Genomic DNA, 26,490 nt, shown 5'->3' with positions numbered 1-26,490 from the left:
TTGCCACTTGTCTTTTCTTGGATGTCTCTTAGCTTGCATATATTTTTTATATTTCATTTTATATTTTAAAATCTTTTACTTGTTTATTGCTGTTTGCACCGGGGATAAGAGGGAAACGCAATTTTAATCTGTATGTCCTGTACATTTGGCAGTATTGATAATGAAGTTGACTTGACTTGACTTAAGTGACATACAGTAGAAAGTGAATCATGAAACGGGAGCACAGATAGCGAGCTAGTAAATCAGAGAAATAAAAAGTTATTTTCTGATTTTTTTTATAGCAGATATGTTCATCACAAATCCCCACCACAATGCCTGGTTTGGTCTGAGTAAGAGATACAGACACTAATTTTAGTAGTTAGACTTTGGAGAAAAGGTGTGAATGACTGAGCAGAAGAGAGAGACGATCTCTTACACAGCTTGGGGAGTAACTGTTGTTTTGACTGGACTTTAGACGATTGATCCACTATCAGGGAGCCAAGAGCAAGAGTCCTGGTGGGTGGATGACTGGGAGAACTGAGCCAGGCAGTTGGTGGTGGTTGGTTTTGTTTTGGGATAATGCACTCATAAAACCAACGTTTCACTGCAAGTGTCAACCTCAATTTGTCAAGTCATTCAGAGTGACCCACTTTTCTCAGAAAACAATAGCCATTACATAGATTGGTTACTTGTAAAAATATGAGTTTTGCCACTTTCAGAATTGATGTGTCACAGTGGAGAACACACGCCAAAGTCACAGAGCCTGAAAACGCTCACATTAACCTTTCTTGTTCTTTAGAGAAGCAATTCATCCACCGAAATGATTTCATTATCAGCCCCTGCCTCACTGGAAGCCATAATAGAAGTCCCTTATCAGACATCCATTCTGTGTTAGTACTGCAGCATCCACTGCAGCTCACTGCTTCTGCCTGTCTGAGATGCTGAGATGCATGCACACACACACACACATACACATACACATACACATACACACACACACACACACACACACACACACAGAAACAGCCAGAAGCATCAGCACTGTCTTTTAAAAATCTGGGACGTACTTGTTCTTACTTTTATCTGTATTTATGTCCTTTGTGGCTCTGTAAACCACGTCACAACAGACTTGTTTCCTAAAAGAGTTTCATAAATAAATGCATTTGACTTGATTTAGACAGAATAAAGTTCCTTGCACTTGGGGAACTTTTAAAAATTCATGAATTTCTTTAATGGTGGCAGCTCATGATGTCATAACAATCCGATTCAATCTAATATGAAAGAGAACCAAAGTTCAATTCAAGTTCATGTTCAAACACTGCCTCTTTAGCAGGACCAGAATAACACACTTGGGGGCCCTGAGTAAAAAAGAGCTAGAAACCCCTGTCGACTACCCTCCCCTTGTGTTTTTCCCACTCTCAGTACATTATTTATGCATTAGAGAGTATTTTCTAATTACCAATTATGACTTAGTTGCGGTGACTTGATAAAGCAGCAACAAGTAGCTAATGTTGATTGGTGGGTTTTAAAGGTGCTATGGGTGTATTTTGTTACCTTCAGACAGAGACAGGCTAGCTGTTTCCAGTCAGCTCCAGCTACCATTTACTGCACAGACAGGGAGTGGTATCAATCTTCTCATCTAACTCTTGACAGGAAAGCACAAAATATAACTCCCAAACTATTTAGGTTTGAAACTTTCAAACTTTAAATCTGAAGTCTTGCTTTAAAAGAACTCTACACTATGTGGATGTGGTTTTTTGACGGACTTGATGGACTACCTGACCCTTCTGTCCTGTATTCTAACTACACAGATTGTTTCCCCTGTGTCAAAGCAGGTGTCAGTGTTTACAACTTTCATCATAGGATAAACATTTTTCTGACATTTTAATACACTGAGTACTTTCACTACATAGTACATTACTCTTAGATACTGATAAGTATTTTTGAGTTGTATTAGTAGATACTTTTACTTGCAGTACGTAAATTATCTAATTACTCTGCACCTTTCTGTCAATTAAGGTAAAAAACACTACTTGAATTAATATAGTTACAAGCCTAGTCAGAGGCATTATATTAAGGATAGTAATAGCTGAGTATTGTGGCAAAAAACAATACTCTGTCACAGAAGACAAATGAAACGTCCCTGTTTATGTTGCATTACTTCGACATCACCTTGGGCTCTTGACAACTAAGTTTATCAAGGCTGGGACAAGACAACTGAAGGAGCCTTAAACTAGAGGTCTCCCTGTGAAACATGTTTCAGAGCTGTGGATAAAGTAATAACTAAGATCATGTTTACCATTCTCGACCAGCTTGGCTGTGAAAAGCAGCAACTGTTAACTGGCCTGTAAAGTTCTCTTCGTCTTGCCCTACATGTGATTCACTTGTCACAGACGAGTGGACAAGCCCTGCTCATGTTCTCTCCTCTCCGAGTTTGATGTCAGAAAATAACATTAAGTTGATGTGCTGGCTTGAGGAGCATCTCTCTCTACTCTGTCTGTCTTTCTAGCGTTAGCTGGGCAGTGCATCTCTTGGTCTGTCTGTGTGGGCTGTGTTCTGTTCTTTGTGCCAAGCCATAGTATAAATAGCATTTTATATTTGAAAATGTAGATATTGTGAGGACTGCAGAGAGTTGTCTCAGCATGTTATATTTTATTTACAGTTTTTCAATTGATGTTAATCAGATTTTGAAACCACAGAAACCCCCCTCATAACAAATCCCAATTTAACACCTGGCTGTAAATAATGAAAAAGGCTGCTGCAGAAGGGGAGTAAAGTGAGCCCTATATGATATCTGTGTCATTGTGAATGCAACATGAGGTGTAAACAGTGAATCAGCTATCCATTACAATCCAACTCACCACACATTAGGCCAGCTTAAAGCTTAAAAGGCTATTACCCATTCTAACCCATAAAGCTTGGGTATTTTACACACATGTGAACTCAGATGTGAATGTGTATGTACAGCACATACCCTGCAATGCATGGAAATACCATATGTTTAAATGGGAAGCATGGATTATGTCGTATGTGGGACTTGCTGAAGAGCAGTACATTAGCGAAACAGATTTATCACGCTTTAGCAGGATGTCCGGTATGGATATTACTTCTGATGGGATGTTGATATCATGGTCACAGCTCCAGAAGACTGCAGATCATGTGTTGTGGGGTGTGGATGATTGCAAGATCATGTTACTCTATTTAGAAAGACTGAAGCGACGCCTGCACAAAGTGTTCATCAGTTAAGAGAAATACTAGTTAGACAGCTCAAGGATGCATGTCTGCTTTTACCATGCACTTACAACAAGAAGCGTTGGGAGGAGTAGTTATTGCTGCAGCAAGCGACATTGGGGCCATACACAGCCTGAGACTGCAGAAAATGGTTATGGCTGAGAAAAGTCTATGTTTGTCTGGTTAATATTTACATTCAATATCGTATATTATCCTTCTACACCCCATAGTAAGAAAATAAAGTCCTGAACTTTGTATTGTAGATAGTTTAAGATGTCATCAACCAGAACTGCAAATATACATCATTACATTGATGTCTACATTGACTTTTTCTCGTGGCTTTCCACACGGTTTGCACTATAAATATAAAAATGTCAAAGCCAACAAAGCATCCCCGGTATTACAATACTATGGATGTTGTAAGATTGTCTTGTAACAGGGATCCTGACCCAATGTGGATAGTGGAATAAGACATAAATATTGTGAGTTTAAGTCTTGCTCAAATCACATCACATAATCACCATCAGTGAAAAGCGGAACCTGACAGACCTTGCTGCTGGAAATGGTGGATGTTTTACAGGCGGTAGTTCACCAAAGAGTCGACAGGGAGGACTGACTGGATTGTGCTTACTTTACAACATAAATTGGAAGATCTTTTTTCACATAAGACGAACAAGGTTTGTTTTAACAACGTGGATTGCTCTAAAATCACAAACTACATCACATATCACTGTAGATAAACACAGTACTTAACTGCCTCTTACTGCCGGTGACTTTTCCGCATAGAAAATTGGTCTTTTTTTCTCATGTAGCTGTACTGTTGCTTGTTCTTATAAAGGAAATATCTATTTACAACAGTTTTAGTGCTACTTGTTTTTTCTCTTGATGCTTTTTGTTTTTGTTGAATCAGACTTGATTTAAAAAGCTACAAACGTCACATATTATGTATCAAATTAGAGGAAGTTGTGTTTTTCTTAATGAAAACAACTTTTCTTTTTCTTTCTGGTTTTCATAGATAGAGCAGTTTGTTGACTGAGTCAGAAAAAAAATGCTTGTTTGAGTTTGCAGTAAACTGCAGCAACATTTGAGAATTCCATTGGGGTCTAAAGCGTTATGTTAGAACTGAACATCAATCTGAAATAATGTAGTGAGGACAGTGGGCTTTTTTGATGAAACTGCAAATACAGCATTATCCATAAGTATAAAAAAAGCATGATTTCAAGTACTGTAGGGTTAGTGTGGTATTGCTGATTTCACTGTGTCCAACCTATTTCTTTAAAATGCTTTACTTTAAAAAAAAAAGTGCCTCAATGCTAAATCCATTTTTGGTGTGAATAAATGACTTTGCATTGATGCGTTGTGTTTTTCCTGTGAAATTCAAGTAATTTTGTACAAAGCAAAGTCATGTTTCTTATAGCCTGGATAGCAGCCCCCAGTCAATACTGATAGAAACAAACACCAGCTCTAAGCAGGGTGGAGAGTTTGGATTAGTTGTAATGAGATGTTGTAAAGAGATTAGTTAGAGTAGTATTACTCGTAGTTTGGGGGGGAAACAGCAGGCCTGGCTCTTGCTGCTGGCCACATGCAGACACTGAAGTAGCATCAATGTAATTACCTGACTTTTGGTAAGAAAGCAAATAACTACATTTCCCAAAACGTCAAACTGTTATTTAAAACTGGAGTTTGTAACTGTGAAAATTAAATAAAATTATGTCCTTTCCAGTATGCACATCTTATATCATGTTTGGACCATCTGCACTGCAGCACAGGCTTTGGAGCATTTTCTCTTGGGGTTAGTCTATTTCCAGTGCAACTACACTTGTTGTACTTGTACACACAAAAACCCTGAAAAACATTTAAGATTCAAAATTAAACATTTTACTGACAGCAGATATCTGTACTATAACTTATAATGTGGGCCAAATAAAATCAAACAATGATGTAACTCCACTGTAATCCACTTCGCGTTTCATCTGGATTTCTCTGTTCATCTCCATACTGCTCACAGATTCCTTTAACTTCAGGACAGCAAGGCCCAATATGACAGAAACACAGAGGAAGAGACAAAGAGGAAGAAAGATATTGACTTACAGTGGATAAAGTAAGAATTGTGAGTTTTCTCAAACATACAGTCAATCTTTATCCTGGTTATCTTTGCATAGATTTGTAAAAATATTAAGTTTTATTCTTGTTTAATTTGAAAATGTGCCTGCTTGGTGAGCATTACACAGTATTGCTACACTTAGCTTCGCTTCCTCCCAGTCCGAGAAACATACATGCTTATGTGTTTACCAAATGATTTACTCAAATCATAGAAACATATCGGTTATAAGATCACTTCTTGAACTAATTCCAGGACCAGCACATGGATTTATTAGTAGTTTAGCTTTTTCAAATCATGCTAAAATTCTTCTATTTGCTCCCCTGTCTACACACCAGACCACCACAACAGGTCAATTGTAAACTGTAAAAATACTAGCGCTAACACACCTCACGCACGCTACACACGCTACTTTTATTGGAAAAGAGTTGGTGATAATGAGTGTAACATTACAGACTACAGATCCAGTTTTTAAGTTGCTAACACTTTTAGCATAATCAAATGGGATTTTACCAATTAGCGCTGCAACATTTATAACACAAGTCAACAATAAGTCAACAATATGCTAATAGACCTGATAGCAGCTACTTTGACATAATAGTAAACACTGGCATTAACCAATGACACTAATTAAGTTTCTGTACTGTTAACTGACTACTCAGGGCCACAGCTGGATTTACATACAAGCATTGCAAAAGGATCAAGTTAGAGGTCAATAGGGATCGCTCTTATAGCTGGTTTGATCGCTCTAAAATATGGATCCAGTTTGTATCTACCTATCAGTATCTAACTATGACATGCACATGCCAACTCAGTGATACAACTGTTAACAAGACTGGCTGACTGAACGTGTCTGACCACACTGTGTCACCAGAGTCAACCAACATGACAGACGGGGGGAACAACAAGTCTTTTGTTTAAATATTTATCCAGTGTCCATCATGTTAAAGTAAGGACTCCGTATTGTGTGACCCAACAACAAGCTAAAAAGATCCACCCCTAGAGACAAATGGATTTTTATTCCTAATTCCTCAAATTCAACAATTTCTTTTCTTTGTTTGAATCACATCAGGCTAGCATAGTGTGTTGTGGGTCTTCTCAAACTGTTTGCTCCAATATGTCATCAATTCAAACTTTTCAAAACTTTCTTATCACAACAAAAGTGTCGAGAAGCAGAAAGAATTGTCTGATCGTTGGCACTTTTCCAGGAACATCCTGCCCCTTCTCTCTCTTTTTTTTTTTTTACTGTTCTCAGTTTGTGTTTATTCCTGAAAGCAGAAGGTGTGTGTGTGTGTGTGTGTGTGTGTGTGTGTGTGTGTGTGTGTGTGTGTGTGTGTGTGTGTGAGTGTAAAAAAGCAGGTGCAGTTTGTTACAGCTCTGACCAGGTGTGCGTTTTCAGCGTGAACATGACCCAGAAAGTTCCTGTGATGATTCGTCTGTGACATTAGGAGTTATGATTAAACATGCACACGAGATAAAACGATAAATTAGATTTCATAGAATCCATTATGTAACTCTAATAAGCAACTCTGCCCACTGGTGCAAAAATTCATATTTTTGTTGTATTTCTGTTAACTTAGTAACAATATTCAGTGACAATCGATGGGATGGAAGTAATTTCATAGAAATATGAGGGGAGAGGGGGAGGGAAGATAAATTATCAAGTGATTTGATTAATTTGAATCATCTGACTTTCATCATTCACAACATAAAATTACCATTTGTTATTGAAGAAACGTAGCATCAAGGGTTGAAGCAACAAAAAAGAAGTGGGAAAAAAGAGAACTTGAGTCATGAAATGTACATTATGTGAAGTGAAAAAATTAGTAATACATTGTCAATTGATTTGATAAACTTAATTAGCATATTATCTGTTCTCATAATCACAATCACAATCACAATAGGGCTGTGTTCATCATTCAGAACAAACATTTGTATCGATGAATCTTTGTTGAAAGTAACAAAGCCTCATTCTAGCAAAATTCAAAAAAAGGTGTAAAGTTAATCTGCAAGAACTTTTTCACTTCAAGTTCAACTTGCCTAAATCTGACGCACAAATCTGGACCACTGACAAACAGCAAGGCCAGCTCAACAGTGCGGACCATCGAGGTCGGAATGTCTTTAAAATACACTTTTAGTGTCGGAATGTCGGAATGTCTTTAAAATACACTTTTAGTGAAAGAGTTAACAAGCTTGCTTACTTGAATGACATGATATACAATCCTGCAAAATGCAGAGGTGGAGTAAACATTCCAGTACAGAGTAAATAGAAAGAAGCTCGGGGTGCTTTTGTGACTGATAGGGAAGGTTCCAGATTGCCTCTGTTAGCAGATGGCTTACCAGCTACAGCAATTCAACCACTTCTCGAGGAGTAGTCTAGAGGTCAACTGATTGTGGATTTTCTAAGGCCTATATGATGAAAATTGTTTCTCAGAGCCAATTTCATGCAATTTACAGTTATAGTTTCTAAATTGGAGAACTCTAGCCTCTACATCACCAAGCTTCAAGAAGCTGCTCTACAATTTCCTGGTGTAACCAGGGCTTTAGACTGATTTCCTACCTTACAGGGTGGCAGCCTCATTTATAAAACAGACTTTTTTTTTTTAATCTTAAGCATGACTTACCCTGAAAACCATGTAGTGGCTGTTATTTATAAAAACTTACTTTGATTTGAAAATGATCTGATAATTATCTGAGAAATGCGATGAGAAAGGATCAATTATAGGTATGAGGAATTAATTGCCAGAATACATTTTGCAAGACATTTTTAATTTAAAACAAGATGCGATGTTCTAAAAGTGCTGCAAATTTTACATAAGTAACCACGGTAATTCCTGATTAAACCCTCTTTTGTGTGAGCATTATATAAGGAAGATCACTGATTGTAAGGCAGGTGCTGTCAATTCAAGTTCATTTGAGATTTTTAGATCACCTAGTTACTAATGCTCAGTATGTTTTCTGGACTGAATGTAAGCACACGATCTGATATGATATTATGACTAAGTTCAAGTATAATATAAGAACTTTTTCTAAATGAGGCACCAAGGCTGGTTTTAGCTTATTAGGAACCCTAGGCAAGATGCTGCTTTGACAGCCTCTACACCCAGGAACACACTCAATTTGCAGTTGATACAACTGCTCTTACTTACATCACCAGCACTGTTAGATTCCAAGCTATTGTACAAACGCGTAACCCTGGCGAGCCCTCCATTTCTCACAAACTTGCTCAGGGACTTTGAAAAGTAGGGAGTCAACACAGGAGACAATAGCGATTTGTTCAAACTTAAGTTAACACAAATCATAGGACAAACCAACAGAAAACGATTGAGGGTGGATGTGGTGGAAGGGAGAAAGTCAGTGAGCACAGGGAGTAGTTTTTAAAGTTCAAGGGTCAGGTGAGCTCAAACAGCTGGCGACCCTCCTATGTCAGCCAATTGCCTGCTGAGACTGGTCAGGACAGCCTCCAAGGCGCAAGTCACACCTGTTTCATCAGAACTATTTTTGCGATGCACTAACCACCAGTATACAAATCATAACATATGCTCACAGATTTGACTCATATCCTCTTGCGCACTCATTTAAATGCCTCAACCAATCATATTATACTGCTGCGTCACAGACTCACACAGAAAACGTACAGGGGAAAGTGTCAGAGCATTACATTTACCATCACTTTGTGGTAGAGAATTAGATAAACCAATGCACCAGCCAATCAAGAGCGTTAAACTGATGTAAGAGATCCCTAATGATAAACAGATTTGGTCATGGATTATTACTTATATATTTTGACTTTCTTGTTGCCTGTAAAAAATAGTTTCACGCGGGCTTCCAAGTGCAGGAGCAGCAAGCTCCCCTGTAGTACTGTATGAATATATATAAGTGAACATGCTTTCATGTTAATTTCTTTTCATAAAGTTGGAGATATGTTCTAAAAGACTGCTGATGCTTTAAAGAATATTCCAATATGTGAAAGTTAATTCACAGTTAATTCTGTAAAGTACTTCAGGAGCTGGCTGTAATTAAAATCAACAGTGATAGCATAGAAATGAAAATTACTGTAGCGATATGTACCCTGTGTTATCGCTCTATGCTTTGTTCAGCAATGAACCTTGATTTACTCCTAAACTGCCATAGAAATCTACTAAGCCTGAGATGGAAGGATTGCGTTTTCCAATTTTTCCAGACAGCAGTGTGAAAAATAGCAGTCTAAAGTGGGGCAACCTGTTTACTTTTGAGTCTGACTGTCAACACTGCAGACAGGCACCAAGGGATTTTTGGTCCTAAAGTTTCACTGAAAATATGGGCTGGATAAACCACTTACATATTTTCAGCAAATTTTAGCAAAGTGACAAGTTGTTCTAGGAGCCCGGCTCCCAGAACACATCCTGGGGTTGTTGGTGAACATATCACAAAACAGACCAAAAACATTTCTGTGTTCATACTTCAGATATTCATATTAAAGAAAACTGAACTCATACACACAGTGTAAGGAAATGTCTAGGAGCACTGCTGCTTTCTAAATAGGAAGTAAATAAAGTAATATTCAGGTTTAGCAAAGTAAACTAGTGAGTTAGAGTCTACTGCTTCAACACTTCCACAATGTATTAAAGGTTTGTTATTTAGTATTGCATTTCAATAAAGTTAGGAACAGATTAAAAAAAGAACAGACAAGTCTCAGCCAACAAACAAATGAACTCTGAATAATTTTTAGACATACAATACTAAGCGGTCATCTGTCAAGTAGTTAACAATAAAGTGCAAATTGAGAAGAGGAATTGTTGATCTTTAAGTTCTACAAAAAAATTGTTAAACTGACAAATGACTGAGAGCAGTGGATGCCAAACAAAAACCCTAAAATGAAAGTTGCAAAGGTTTTGCAAAGAAACATTTTTATTTTACTAATTTCCCCTAAATTATTACCATCAAACCCCTTCAATAAAGTGACCATAATGTGTAACACTGGTAAACCAACATCACAGCCATACACATTCATGTCACAGTCATCTGGGTTCAATAGCTTGATCAGTGGCAATGTGGGTTATGTGCTTTTCAGTGCAACCAGAGGCGCAATATGTCAGAAAAGCATTAAGTTGTTGTTGTATTGACATAAACATATCATATAATGAGCCACATATTTAATTACAGATAATTACTGTAATTTTACATAAATGTGTATGTAAATTAAGTTAGCAGAAAAGTACTATATAAATAATATATATTATTATATTATATATTATATAGTTAATTTACAGATAACGTCTGTAAGTTCTGTAAACAATTTTAAAAAACAGAAAACTACTGTAAAATTTTTCCATAAATGTCATTTTTGTCTTAATGTAGTGGTTGCTCCGTCACTTTGAAGCACCACACCAGCACCATTCTTCACCCGCTGCATCTCAACTCAAAGCCTGTTTCACATGTGACGTGACTGACAGAGATATCGCATCGTCTTGGGAGAATCAAGCTGTTAAGGGTTCTGTGTGTCATGCAGTAATCTCATATTCTTAAGAAGATATAAAAGGGCAGAGAGAATAGTGTGGGCAGAGGGCTGTCAGCGGTGGCACTCTAAAGGGTTATACAGGTCACAAGCTAATCCTGAAATCCTTGGTATAATAACACGTAAAAAGCGAGACCATGGGGGTGGGTTATATATTGATGATATAAAAGGTATGAGTCAGGGGTCAGTGGAGTTCAGACCTGTATGTAAAAACTGTATCAGTACAAAGGAATATTTTGTTGTGTGCATCACTAAGTACACTGTATGACTGTACATAAGTGGTCATCTTCCTTTGTGTTGTCCCAGTAACCCCATTGAATAAGGAGATTAGCACAAAAAGAAAAAGATCACTAAAGTAAGCAGTATTTATTCACTGAGGACCATGAATGTCTATACATTTTATAGCATTCTATTCAATACTTGCTGAGATATTTCAAAGTGCCATCCAACCAACACTGACACCACTAGACTATCGACAATATAAAACATGGATACTCATCCGTGACATCACCCACGAGTTTCTGAAGAGCCATTTTCAAGTTCGGTGTGATGGCTCTAGTTGCGCCATCTTGGCAGTACTGCGTCTGCCGCCTACCAGGTAATCTGAATACTCATGACGTGTGTCATGAGTCGACCTTACAATGTCCATGCCTCTCAAACCAAAGGGTTTGTCAAAATAAAACTCTTGGTCCCCCCTATAGTGTGCAGTCTATAGATAGTGTCATAGGTTCAGGTCTTTCTGTCCTTAAATCTGTACTTTGCAAAAAAGCAGAATCCCCATCCAAACAAGTAAACAAAAAAGATGGGGGAAGGATTATCCTGAATGAACGGTGCCTTGCAAGCTAGAAGCAAGACATCGACACATGCGACCCCCATTTGAATAATATTTCTTAAACTAATTAAGCTTTCAAAGTGGCTGTCCCAGGTCAAATGAAAGATCGGAGTGCAGGGGGAATATTCAGACTGATGCAATGACCCCAAAAGACAGAGAGCTTTCCTCTCTGTCAGTCGCCCACTTGCATCAGCCTGACTAATGGGAAGAAGTTTCTTCATTGATATGTACAACTTTTTACCAAAGACCTTTTCTGTGGTGCATATAGGAAAGGCTCACAGAATCTTCACTCATTAGCTCTTTTTTTTCCCAGATCTTGATATTTTTTACTCCGATCTTCATATAGACAGTTTTCAAACATTGCTACAGGGTGAACTCAGACATACCTTGACATTTTTCTTAAATGTATAAAGAAACTTCTTGACAAAGTTGATATAATTTACTGGGCTACCAGCTTCTATTGTTTTTATATCTTTCTCTAGATGACCCTCCCAAGCTTAGAGTGACATTTCCCATGAAATTGATATTTGATGTGGATGAAGAAGGCAGACAGGTGGAAAGTTCAGCTATGAAAAGACAAACATTTTCATCTTTCAGATTTAATGCTGGGTTAAGCTACATGTGTAGGCCTTTGCTTTGATCGCTTTAAAGAGCTCAATGTTTCCTCATGTTTGTACACTGAGTATGAAGCTGGAGCCATAAGCTGGTTAGCTTAGCAAGAAAACTGTAGAGAAAATGGCTAGACCTACTTTGTTTAAAAGTAACATAATCCACCTATACCTATATTTCAGCTGATTTCTTGGTTCAGCTTTAACCTACTGTTTTTTTTTCTATAGCTGTGCACCCTTGGCTTTCCTGCACATTAAATGATCTTTGTTGTTTTAAATTGCTAGCTGATTTTTGCTAAACTTTCAGACAACTGTATGATTGACTGGCGGTACTTATTACCCAGTGGGACCTATTTTTAGTGCTGTCACCACCTTCTGAGATATCAGCAATTAGCTCGCTGAATACACTCCACCTTCTGAGATGTCAGCAATTAGCTTGTTGAATACACTAAAAATTGTACTTACCTAAGTAATTACTGAAATCTGAAAACGTGGTGCCAAAAATGCAATGTGATGTATACATATAAGAGTTTTATTATCGGGGAGCGAGATAGATTAGTTTCAGGTCCTTTTGAAGACTGTTCTGAATAAGGGGAGCAGAGCACATGAACGCTTTCTTCCTCACTTGGACCTTATCTTTAGATCTCATATAATTCTAGCGAGATCTCTGTGCAATCAAAGTCCTGTACGATCAACCAGTCATATTATACTAAAATCATGTACAATGCTCATACACAAATAAGAACCAATGACTGAGCTGAAAGTCGGAGATGGCCAACAAGCCCTGGAGTAAAACATACAATGAGTGAGAGCTGTTCAGCTTTATAACTTGAAACAAATCTCAGTGTACTGTGATATGCAGATGCATTCACGTACAACAAATCACTGTAATCAAGAACGTCTTTTTCTGGCTTCAGGGGAAAAAACGTATTTTTTAAATAAAACCTCAACTTCAGTCACAGCAGGCACAGATTACCAACCACTGGTTTGAAATAAAGACAAGTCAAGTCAAATACACAGATGTTTATAACAGGTGACAATTTCTACCTTTCTTCCCTGAGCAGGAATAATATTGAGTATTCAGATGCTTCTCTGGCTTCTTCCTGGCATTTGAGCAATGCATAATGTTTGTTTTTTCATATAAATATAAATCCAGCCTTTATTGTAAACACTGAATAATATTAAAACAGCCTTGAACCAGGCCACAGCCTCTGTAATGGAGGAATCAGAACAATATCACTCTATCATCAGCATAGAAATTAAGTTTGGTGCCATATACGTTTAGACCTAAACTATTCATATGGATTACAAATAAAAGCAGACCTAAGACAGAACACTAGGGCACACCATTAGAAATATTTAGCTAGTTAGATGTGAGCCCCTCAGATTGGACACATTTAGACCTTTCTGAGAGGTAATTCACAAACCATCCCACAGTTGAGTCAGATATAACAATACTGGTCTATTTCTGTTTTAGCATAAGATCAGAATCAAAAGCTTTGTGGCTATATTTTTTAGTATCAAGCCTGAATAACAGGCAAGAGAAACATGAAAGTTGGTCTATGCTATTTTGGTTCTCATGTGGTGTTTAAAGATGCAACACTGGAGACAGAATTAAACAGTGAGCTACGGGACACAAAATGGTCATTAAAAAGTTTAACTGTGGCAATGCGAGGAGGTAACTCATTACTGTGACCACAGGCAGACAAGGATTTAATGACTTTACAGAATTCCCTGGGATTGTTTAAACTGTTTGTGGTAACTGACAGATAATACTTTTTTGGTGTTGATTTTGGAGAAGAAAGTAATTTCTTAATTTTCTAAAATGAAGCCAGTCTGGCTCAGATCCAGTCTTTCTAGCTTTTGCCCAGGCCATGTTTAGCTTGTGTAGTGGAGAACCTGTTCAACCAAATGTGTCTCTTTTTATAATGATGTGAACTTTAATGTCTCTAATAGCAGCTACACACACTGGCTACTTACACCATTCACAAATACTCCTACTGCTGAGCGAGTACAACTTTTCACAATTTGAGAAACATCACAAACAGCACAATCACCTGACTTAGGAGTTAACCAGTGACAATTTAGGTGGCCAAGTAAAACAATTTCCTCTTGCTTAAGTTGAGGTTGAAAAAAAAAAAAGTGCCAATGATGACAAGGGCTCAATGGTCTGTAACAACCCCAAAGCTAATAGTTTAATATCCTGACAAAACCAAAATATTTGCACAAAACGTTGTGATATACCGTACACTGGACCCAATTATGGAAATGTCCAGTATAAGACATACAGACAAACTCAATAACAATAACAATAACATGACAATGACAAATAAACATGCTGCCATCTAGGATTCTTCTGCATGTGGTTAATAAAACTCAGAAGCTGTAGCAGTGTATATCCAGTGGATTTTTCTCCAGAACCTTTCAAAATTACAACAACTACTGAAATAGCAGCAATGGTCTGCTGTCAGCTGAAGTAAAATAGGTAAAGTAGGTTTAGGCAAATGACTGAAAACCTCTTTACGGTGGTCCAAAAATGCCTGTGGCACAAAAATTAACAGTCCCTTGGAGCTCACAGTCCAGGCACTAACGGACTAGACTAGACTAACAAACTGAGCTAACAGCAGCCACAGTTCGTTAGCAGTTTATGTTACTGTTGATCAGGAAACTGATGAAACAGAAAATTATCCAGGAGCCGCAGGACAAAAAAAGGGAAAACCAGAAAATATTTTCTCTATAAAACATTCTCCAGTTTCAGTGTCTGTGACTTAAAAGTGTTCTTGTAGAAGAAGAAGAAGAAGAAGAAGAAGAAGAAGAAGAAGAAGAAGAAGAAGAAGAACAGCCAATTATTTTTTGTTGTGCTAAAAAAAATGAGTTTATTTATTTATTATTTCAATTATTGCTGATTAATTTTCAGTGAATATTAATGAATTGTGTCATGTCTATAATTTTACACAAATAGCTACTTGATTTATCACAGCAGCAAGGGAACTTTTGAGAAAAGAACCAAATACAAGGGGAGATAGACTAGCCAGTTTGAAATACAGAGTAAGAGAGACAGTGAAATGAGTAATATTGCAGAAAATTAAAAAGATGCAGCACAAAGTTAATTTACAAAAACCCTGAAACAACACAAAAGAGCCGCCTGTTATTTTCTACACAACTTTCCTTCTGTGGCTTTCTGCTTGAATACCGATAAGTATTTTTCCTGACTTTTTGGCATCTCCACTCCGCTGTGATACTGTTGGAAGCAGCCAATTAAAAACTCATTAAAAAGGCATAGACACTTTTTTTAAAAAATCATTTTACAGCAATAATATAGTTGAAGCAGTTCAAAGGTAAATGGGCTGCAGTTATATACCACCTTTCTACTCACCAGTCAGCACATTACACTACACACTATCTTGCAGGTTTAGTATTTTGCCCATGGACACTTGGATATGTGGACACTGGAGGAAGCTAGGGATTGAACAATGGACCCTTTAAATAGCGGACAACCCACTGTACCTTTGAGCCAAGGTTTAACCATGAATCTTTTTTATTTATTTATTATAAATAGGGGAAGCTTTCCGAGCTTTTGTTGTTGTTTTTTTTAGAAACAGCTCAACAGTGAGGAATGTGGGGAGAGAAAGATGAGGAACGACAAGCAGCAAAGGCCTCCTGTATCTATTTTATAATTTATCTTATTTGGTGTTATTAGATCACATTTTCTCACATGCTACACAGCCTTCCTCTTGCTAGGATGAATACACACTTGCAATCCTAAACTAAGTCTTCTCTTAAAACTGTGTTTCAAGTTCAGCAACAGAACACAATAGTCCTCAGACATGTGCAACACGTACCAAAACAGCCTGGCATTACATCTTAATTAGTGGCACTTTGCTGGGCTCATTTACGTGTGTAAATACCCCACTAACTTGAAGAATTGCAGTGAGGCAAATCTTGGCGCTCATGAGGGTAATTCGCAGCATACAAGGCTTAATAAATGACTGTGCTGCCATGTTATGGCTCTGTGAGGCTGTGCTTATACACAGCTAAAAAACATCAGCATGCTAACATGCTCCCAAAGAGTGTTGACAAGCTGATGTTTAGTATCTTTATTAGCATGTTAGCAGGCTACAATATGGTAAGTATAGGTGATGCTGATGGGAATGTTATTAGTTTTGCAGGTATTTAGTCATGAATCAAAGTATTGGACAAACATTATATTTGATCCACTGGTGGTGAAAGGACTCACAAAAGTTTATACAGTTCATCCTGTGGGAAATATTAACGTCTCTACCAAATATCAAATTATTACTATCCATCAATCTGTTATAGAAATCGATCCAGTGATCAACCGTCCATTTTATTTCAAAATGTTCCCATTTATTTTGCTGTCTTGTTTTTGTCACAATTTTTATGGGCGCATCATGGTGGACTAGCTTTTGCAGTATAACCAGTTAATCCATTCACCCATTTTACAAACCAATCACTCTGATGATGCTGGAGTCAGAGATATGGTGTTTAATTTGTCCTAAAACCCATGCATGTAATAATCAGACACGTGCACATGATGCAAACACAGAACTCTACCCGTGAGTGGAAAAGCCTCCTCCTTTCTGTTTCGTATGCACAACTGGGATCGTGAGGCTGTGATGAGGGTGAACTGTATGGGGCTAGAACAATGACAGAACATTTTGACACTGAAAACTGAAAAGGGAAACAGTGGCATTGAAACACTGAAAAGTTATTTTTTTAATATTATTAAGATTTTTTTTTTGTTCTCAGATTTTCCAATTACAATCTTCAAATGTCCTCTCAGTTCCTCAACTTTACAGTTATACTACTTTTTACTTGAATCCCTGCTGTATCTTGAAAGCTATTGTCACATAGGCCAACGTGTTTGGCTTTTTTATGCTGGGCAATATGGTTATGTAAGGTGAGATTTAGTTTTTCATAATTGTTCAAATAAGGACATTTCATCTGAAGAAAGAGAAGAATGTAAAATGAGATTTATTTTTGTGAAGATTCATTTTATAGATTACTTTATTATGCTCAGATTTAGTGAGATAATTGTGTTTGTATTGTATGCCTTAATTCAGAGCAGGAACTTTATTTTATAGTATACCTTGCTTGTAAAATGTGATTATTAATATTGGCGGAGTGATATGAAGTTAAACCTTGACATGATGTATTGTATTGTCTGGTCAGTGTTCAGTTGTCCTACAATTACGGTGGACATTAAAGTATTAAAGTTACACAGAAGAAGCTGTCCCTGTGCATTTGCTTGACCTGCAGCCCAAAAATAATTTAAATTAGTAAAAGTTTATAGTTAATGCTGAGAGCAGCAGATTTGTGTGCAATCATGACCGGATGCAGACATGACAAGCACCCTCCTCCAGCCAATCAAAAGTTGAATCCCCACCTCCAAATATCAACCTAACAGTGAGCATAGACTGTACAGTAAGTGTTTAGCAGGAACAGATTTGTGCACCCAGAGCAGAAATGTTCCCTTGCGAGGTCGGTTTTCTGCTCACAGTTACTGTTCTGTGTGTTTGTATCATGTACATGTGCCTGGTTATTATGTGCTTTGGTTTTGAGAATAATTAAACAGAGTGCGAGAGAGAGCCCTGCACAAGTCAGCAACATATCAGAGCACAGACATGTACAGACATACAACACACTGACACCTTCAGGCAGTTTATGGCTTCCAGTCCACCTAACCCACATACTGTCCAACACTTCTAGATTCTGTATTTCTCATCTCAGTATGTCACATACTGTACAGTAAAGTGTATATACCCTGCCTAAGATCAGCTGAGTTGCAACATCAGCACCACTGCTGGGACAAGTGATGATATTCCAGGGTCTTGACCTTCCTTTGGTCATTATGGAGGATTTACAGCCATCTGCTGCTGAGCTTCTTTCTTGTGTGTACGAGTGTGTGCATAGACAGGGTCGTTTCTCTCTAACCCCCTTGTTGTGTATTCTTGTCACTCTTCCGTCTTTCCCATAGCATATTTTTCCTCTCTTTACGTCCATCTCTCTGACTTTGACTCAAGCTGTGGTAACTCTAAGACAAAGGTCATATTTAAAGAGACACTGAGACAGAGTAATTGTGAAACCATCCAGCATGATTGTTCAATGTTTGAAGTATCACTGCTTCGTAGTGCCTTACAGTTCGTCTGTATTTATCGTCCATAAGATATTATGTTGAAACACAAATGGAAGGCAATAAAAGCAATACAAACAATAAACTCCCGTTGTAATGCTACATGACATGAACGAATAAAACATAATACAGCAAGGCTCAAAAACAGCTGAACTGACAACTATAGAACAAGACTAATCCAATATACATGAGAATACCTGTGGGCATAAAACAAGAAATAAATAACAATGAATGTGGAAAAGAAGGGTAAGGTGATGAAGAACCGATAAACATTGACAATTAAGTTTGGGGGACCACACGAAAACTGACTTTTTCTCATTATGCCCATGTTGAGCCCATTTATTTTGCCCAGCTCCTGTTCTGGCACGACACTAGCTCTGTTCCCCCATCAGCAATCCCACGCACCTGGAAAAAGTTCTCTCCTGGTGGTCCAAAATGCCTGTGGTGTGGTACAACACTATTACTCTCCCGATGTTCTAAGCTCAGTCTGGACAGCAGGTCTAACAAACTGAGCTAAGATTAGCTATCAGCAGCTACAGTTCACCACTGTCCATCAGGGAACTCTCATTTTTTTCCGTTAATTATGATCCAGTTTCATCAAAATCAGTAAAACAGATGGTGGTGTGTGACTTAGTGCCGTAAAGATCATACCCAGAACACAAAATTACAAGAACAGACGTAGGAAAGACAGAGACACCATTCACTTGATTACAAGTCAGTAAAATGATTTAAAATTTGTTTATGGTGGAAAGGTTACAACAGTAAATGCTGCTGGGTGGCATAAAATAAGTCACTTCTTATGGTGCAATTAAGGTTCTATTGTTGTCTATTTCCCATCCCTACAGATGGAGGCACCATAATAATATCAGAGCAGCTTTAAGCATATATTACGCTAAGTGTGACGTCTATAATACAATATGTGTCTTTATGAGCAGGTGTCAACAAGCATCTCTTTAAACTTACAGTGTGCACTGTAGCTCTACAAGGATGTACACAGTTTGCTGTTTGCACAGGTATGTGTCACACTGTTTGAACTACAACACGGAGCAGCTTCAGTAAACAGATGTGTGATGTAACAGAGGTTGGTAGGCTGCAGAGGAGCACAGCACAGAGATAGAAGAGCCGGAGCTACACACTGTCCTACATCACAATAGAGCAGCGTTTTTGTCTCTACACCGTGGGTCCTCATAGAAATACAGCCATTTTATCAGCACCTCTCACATACCATCCAGCTTAAAGTGAATGTGAGAAAACGAGTGATAAAAGCTTGAAAATAAAATAAGAATCACGATTTATATTATTTGTTGTCTTCATGTTCTTTCTAAAAGGGTGTTCGTGTGTCAAAAGTGTGTGTGGAGATACAATTATTTTACTTTTGTACATAATTATAGTAAAAAAAAAAAGAAAAGCTACGGTATATAAATTACTGTCTTAATAACTAACCTTTCTGAGAACCACATTTAATCACGTCAACTGGCCTTTATTGTATCTTTGGCAGATGTTCAGTTCCAGTGAGTATTATTATAACATTCCTGTCACGTATTAATCAAGAGAGAGAGATTTATTTTCCCCCCCAATGCTGAACGGGATGCCATAGCTTTTTTCCAGCCCCGAGTAGTGTCTGCAGACTTCCTCTCCGGCTTTCTATGGCCCCAGCAATACACACAGCTGATCCCAACCTCACCTGTCCACCTGACATGACTGCCAGAGCTGATCTGCTGCCATTTTGACCAATGTGCCGCCCACTCTTTCAGTGTTTTTTCTTGCCTACATCATCTTTAAAGTCTTTTTTTGCCAAAACAGCTTGGCGTCTCTAAAGCTAGAAATTCACTTGTGCATGTATAGAAATATTTACTGACAACTGAATGTTAGTTACCGACTGTCTTTACAGAGAGTGTATCTTCTAACATATTGGGGTCGCACCATCGTAATTCAAGTCTCAGCTGACTGGGCGAGTACCCTGGATAAGTCACCGGTTCATCACAGAGCCCATATAGACAAACAACCATTCACTCCTACAGTACGGGCAATTTAGAGTCACCAGTAACCTGTTAAGTGCATGCCTTTGGACTGTGGGAGGAAGCCAGAGTACCCAGAGAGAGACCAAGACAAAGAGGAAACATGCTCCACACAGAGCAGCTGAGGTTCAGCCCAGGAACCTTCTTGCTATGAGGCCACTGTGCTAACCACTGTACCACCAAGCCGCCCCTGCCACAGAAAATAGTTTTATCAAACTATTTCTTTACCTCGAATGAGTCAAAATCAACCAGAATGTCTATGAAATGGACATTGTCACACAGGTGCACATGCGATATCACATAGATGAAGGTATTGGGCCACTCCTGAAAATATACTCCTGCATGCATGTACATACAGCATAGCCAAACCACATTGTTGTTATATTACTTGTCTTTCAGAGTCTAGGAGGCAGCAGAAAGAAGATTACTATTAAAGAAACAAAAACACAAAAGAAAAGAGGAGACAGTGTTCTGTGTCTAGTAGTATAACTGAGCAAAGTATCTGTTCCCACCACAAAGAATAAGTGAAGAACAGACTTTTGTACTGATGCGACGGAGCAAAAAACAAAGCAAACACATCCAGTGGACTAGCTTCAGTCCTCTGTCAGCGTCAGTGTAGGTCATCCATGTTTTGGCAGCGCTCCCAGTCTAACACACCCTCTGTAGTTACGCACGTAAATTGGCAAAAAATAGACTGGAAGCATAAAAATATAATTTGGGCTGCAGCCACTCGCAAAATACAAGGGACACTCCACTGATCTTACACATAAAGTTCAGTTTACTCATTAGTGCTGCACAGCCTGCAAAAACAGCTGTATAATGTCTTCTGTGGCTCCTCTGGGAGCTTTCCATAATTTGAAAAAATAACTCTGATGATATCTAGGGTCTAACAAAAGACACTACGGAGTGCTGTGGAAGACATAGAAACAAAAGATTTTGGAGAGACTCCTTTGAGATACACATTTTTCTCTTTCAGACGCAAGTTTTTGAAATCTAAATCAGTGTACAATTATCTGCATTTACGGGTGGTGTTGGAATACATTTACATTACATTACACTTTGGATACACTGGATAATGGAAGGTGCGCAATAAGAACTCTGTTCAGGCTACTTTTAGAGAGATTTGGTGACTAAAATGTGAGAAAAAGGGTGGCCGGTCACCACTTTCCCTCCATCTTTATCTTTATAAATTCTGTGCAGCAGCCAGATGTGCATCCACTGCACAGTATGCAGCAAAAGCATTTGTCGCTGCAGCCTCTTCACTTGGACTTTGAGGCTCTTTGAGTTGCACTCAAGTGTCACAAGGCGATTCAAAGCCCTCTCTCCTATGGGTGAGCCGGCTGGCTCCATCTTCCCTGAGCATCTGTAATTAGCAGTGGGACGCTTTCTTTGAGACGGCACCTGAAGGGCCATCTCATAGAAGACTGATGAGACACCGGACCCTCACTTTTTCTTCAGCTTCCCGAGCTTTGTGACTGAAATGAGTCCCACGTGTGTCTCAAACTGGATAATTTCAACTCTTTTTATGCTTGTGAGGCACACAGTTAGCTGACTAAAACCTCCTGATGTGTGTGTTGGTTTCTCTGCTGTTGCAGACCTTATTTTGTCATGTTTTTTTTACAGTTTAATTCCCATTTTTTATTATTTTCCAAGACAGTAAAGTCACTGTAGTCAACGAGAATGAAACAATTGCCGAAAAAAAGAGACATTTTTATACAGAAAGAGACGACAGCCTGTCAAAAAGATATCAAAAAGACAATTTAACAAATATTTACCTTAAGGTGCTTTCACACTTAACTGGTTTGGTTCTGTCAAATGAAATCTGGTGTGTTTTCCTGTTTGATACGGTTTGTTCAGGCTGGTGTGAAAGCCATCAATCAAACTCTGTCAGTGACTAAACAACCTGGAAAAAGACTACCTGAAGAAGAGGCTCTTATTGTGTTTCCAAGAGGGTGCAAACTACTTTAAGTTGACTTAAGTCATCGAAATGAATGAAGGTCACAGGTTCAATCCTCTTACCAACCTGCTCATTTACACTAAGGAGCTGTAGATTACAGCTGCGGCTAAATTGCCTGAAATGTTTCTAAAAATGTGCCCTCATAACACCGCCGTCATCAGCACTTTGTACCTGGTGAACTACATTAGAGGCTAATGAATTCTTTGGAATTTTTAACTACGGCAAACATGTCGTTTCGGCGGGCACGTGCCCATCCATTACAGCAGCCTGCGGCAGCCCGGCTAAATAAGAACAAATAGCGGCGATGCCATAATCACCGCCAGCATTAGCTTTAATGTCGTTACCGCGGTGAGTAATTGCAAGAAATGTAGCGGGCGGCCATCAGCCGTGGAGAATGTGGATGTGTAATGATATCAGGAGATTATTGAGATTGAGTATCATAACTTCATTCCACTTTCTCTTTCTCCCTGCTGCTGGTGCTCCCTCTCTCTTATCTCGTACTCCCTCTTTCTTTTATGTCTCTCTCTCTCTCTCTCTCTCTCTCTCTCTCTCTCTCTCTCTCTCTCTCTCTCTCTCTCTCTCTCTCTCTCTCTCTCTCTCTCTCACTCTCTCTCTGTCTCTCTGTCTCTAATTCTCCCTCTATCCCTCCTTTAGTCCCATTTAAAATTGCTCATATCTCCTCTACTGCGTGGGAGGAATGTCGTTTCCTCATCCTCCTCCTCCTCCCGATCTAGCCACCTCTCCATATCTTCCTCTCTATTTTTCCCCTTACCTTTTCTCCTGTGGCCCTGTGAGTCTCTCTCGCAAGGGTGTATAGGTGTGTAGGTGTGTGTGTGTGTGTGTGTGTGTGTGTGAGAGAGAGAGAGAGAGAGAGAGAGAGAGAGAGAGAGTGAGAGTGAGAGAGAGAGAAGAAAGAGTGAAAAAAGACAGACAGGAATAGGGAAACTGCATGACAAAGAGAAAAAAATATATAGCAGTAGTTGGGTGTGTATGTGCGTGTGCGTGTGTGTGTGTGTGTGTGTGTGTGTGTGTGTGTGTGTGTGTGTGTGTGTGTGTGTGTGTGTGTGCTCATGAGGGAGTGAAAGAGAGAGCAAGGCAGAGCCTCCTCTGATCACTAACTTGGTGTCCTACTTACTCACTCTGCAGCACTCCCAAATAACAACCCTGAGCTGTGATATTATATACCCAAAACACACAGACACAGAAATAACCACTTACATTCTCACTTACACTCACAGAGCAAGGAACTTAAACACACTAAACAACAGCAATGATCCTGAACAGACGTACACCCCCATCTTCACAATACACGAATAACACACACACACACACACACACACACACCACAATAACACCATGAGGTGTTACATTAATATAAGTAGCTTTCTCCTCCACAACCACACCGGAGGTGATACAGTCTGTTTTGCGTCTTATTGTTTTATTTTTCTTTCTCTCAAGTGGGCTGCCCGCCATTTCCCAGCATCCTCTCCAACGGGGACAGAGGGGAGACAGAGCAGATGCATTCAAATTGAACTTTTATTTTTTTCCTACTCAGAACACATGGCAAAGCACCCTCAAAGAAAACCTAAATCCAAATGAGGTTTTCGCAATATGAAACAATAATACAGTTGAAATTTGTATGAAAACAGACTCTGGAAACTGTTCTGGTTGGATGTCTACTGGTGTGATCTTCAGATCTTTGAGAAGTAGGTAGGACTTTTTGCTCAGTATTTGAGTCAATGTGTCTCTTGTCTCTTGATAAGGGGTGCCACAGGGATCAATATTGGGGCCATTGTTGTCTTAAAGCTATCAGAATCAGAATCACTTTAATGTTTTTTATGCGTAATTGACAGCTCTGCTTTGCTAAGTATCATTGCAGATGGCTTATTTGAGCTTCCAGTTGGCCCGCTTCAGGTCCGCCAATGATCCTCATCTTTGCCGATTTTTAGATTAGCCAGGAGGTGGAAGAATCAGTAGTGTCAACATGGCAGCGGCCAGGACCACATACTTCATATTACTTCATACTGCACATGATGATGCTACTTCAAAATGGCACTTATCGGCACTTAACTTATGGGTGACTAACTTATGCTCTGTCCATTTTTTATACTCTCATTGGTTCGAACAAAAAACATTTTGATCATATACTGTATATATAAAAAAGGGATTTTATTTTATTTATTTTTCTAGGATATCAGACTCAGTTCAAATGATGAAATGCCTTGCTCAAGGGTTCTTTAAGTAGAGACAAGGCCAGATTGTCAGGACCTTGGCAACCTTGACATAAATTATGATGATTTACCTAAAGACATAAGAAGGCATAGGATTCCTGAAATTATAAACATTAAATAAAAGAAAGCACAATATTACAAAAAGCGTCCTTTATAAGCAGAGACAGTCTGCAAACGAGAAGACATAAAAATCCATTTTTCAAGTCTTTCTCTCCTTTTTTAAAATCTTTCTTTAATCATCTTCTGACTTTAGCTTCTGGAGAAGGAGCTGGGAGGTAGACAGTCCCAATCCCCTGAGCTCTCCTTCTCTTCCTCATCCCCTCTTTTATCTGCCCCTCTTTCTCACTTTAAGGCCAGCAGTGGACACACACACACACACACACACACACACACACACAAAAGAAACACACATAGCTAGAGCTAGTGTAAAGATCTATTGAGAGAAAAGGGCAGCTTTTCTCTCTGTCTTCTACCCATCATCACCAAACCCAGTCCTCTCACTTTTTTCCAACTTTTTCCTCCTTTTCCCTTGCTCTCACGGCCAGGCAAGCACAGAAACGCATATAATGACAATATAAGAAAAACATCATAAACACATAGTCTTGCTTCTTCTGCGTCATGCTGCTATAACATAATCCAAATGTCCTTGACCAATTCAAAATATGAAGAAAACCACGACAGTGTACTGTGTGGTATAAAAAGATGCTTCTGGAAAAGTGTAAGGTTCTAGCTGGAAGAAACAAGCCGGTTTGGCAGAGAGAGGAAGTGCAGAGTTGGCAGGAGAGAGACGGCATACAATTTATAATTTATCTGACATTTGCTTAAGAAAAGATCAATTATTATTTAAAGGTCCTTCCTTTTTCCCCGTACACGGCATGTCTGAAGCAAAAATAGATTTATTTTTTGTTCCACCTCACCATCCCTCTCAGTAGTTGGTACCTTCACAAAAGCAACACACGCTCCGACAATGCTGGGCAGACAACAAAACTCCAGATGAGAGAGTGGCAGTTTGACAATTTATTCAGTCTGCCGCACAGAGAAAGCCAAGAAACTCTGGATTCTGTATTTGCTTCAAAGTTTTAGAGTCAGCCCTGCTCGTTTGGAGCCAAAAATGTCAAATATTTTGCATCTTTGCGATGCAGTTTGCAATGTTTAAAAACTGCAAATCCGTGGGGGAAAAAAATGTTTAATGTGTAACTGCACCCTACAAATACTAGCTCTAAAAATGCAACAGAGACCTGCACAAGACAAGCACAGTAGGGAGCATGGCCTCATAGTGAGTGTAGCAGGAATCAGTGGTATTAAATATGATATATGAACACAATTATATTTAACAGCACTGCCAGGAACAGTGAGATGGTAGTCAGAGCCAGTCCAGCTAACAATGGAGCTAACCAGCCATCAACAGCTGCTGTCAGACTCTCCGTGTCTGTGCTGGTCACACAGAGAGTCCACTAGAACTTTGACAGTCACTAGATGCACATTCACAACCGTTTGTTTTCGTGTGGTACCTGTCGTAGCTATGCTACTGGCTCAGAGAGGTTAACTCTCCTAGTATGTGTATGTCTGTGGGGGGGTGTCAGAGCATTAGATCATCATCAATGGAAAGGATGCAGTCCGGTGGTGCTTCTACAGCTTTCAAAAGTCTAAACCACCAGCAGTGTACCCAGCCTTTAGTCATCTTGAAAGAGATACCGCCTAGAGATTGTATAGTTTTGGAGGGGACTTCAACACTCACATGTGCTTTGGAAGAACGGACTGCCTGATGTGAACCTCAGTAGTGTTCTGTTTTTGTCTTCTGTGCTAGTCATGGATTGGCCATAACACACACCATGTTCGAGGAAAGGGTGGCTATATAAGTATACATAAGTATACAACTGAA

The 26,490-nt window shown here is 38.9% G+C and overlaps 1 protein-coding gene across 1 annotated transcript in view; it reads right to left on the bottom strand.

Annotated features, from left to right (window-relative positions):
- LOC104929917 (carbonic anhydrase-related protein 10) overlaps window positions 1-26,490 on the bottom strand; it is a 111,687-nt gene that overhangs the window by 65,002 nt on the left and 20,195 nt on the right. The gene's annotated exons all lie outside the window — the stretch shown is intronic.

The sequence above is a fragment of the Larimichthys crocea genome, chromosome XII (assembly GCF_000972845.2).
Source record: "Larimichthys crocea isolate SSNF chromosome XII, L_crocea_2.0, whole genome shotgun sequence".
NCBI lineage: Eukaryota > Metazoa > Chordata > Actinopteri > Sciaenidae > Larimichthys > Larimichthys crocea.
The sequence above is the reverse complement of the archived record's forward strand: the minus strand, read 5'-3'. Positions and strand labels throughout refer to the sequence as shown.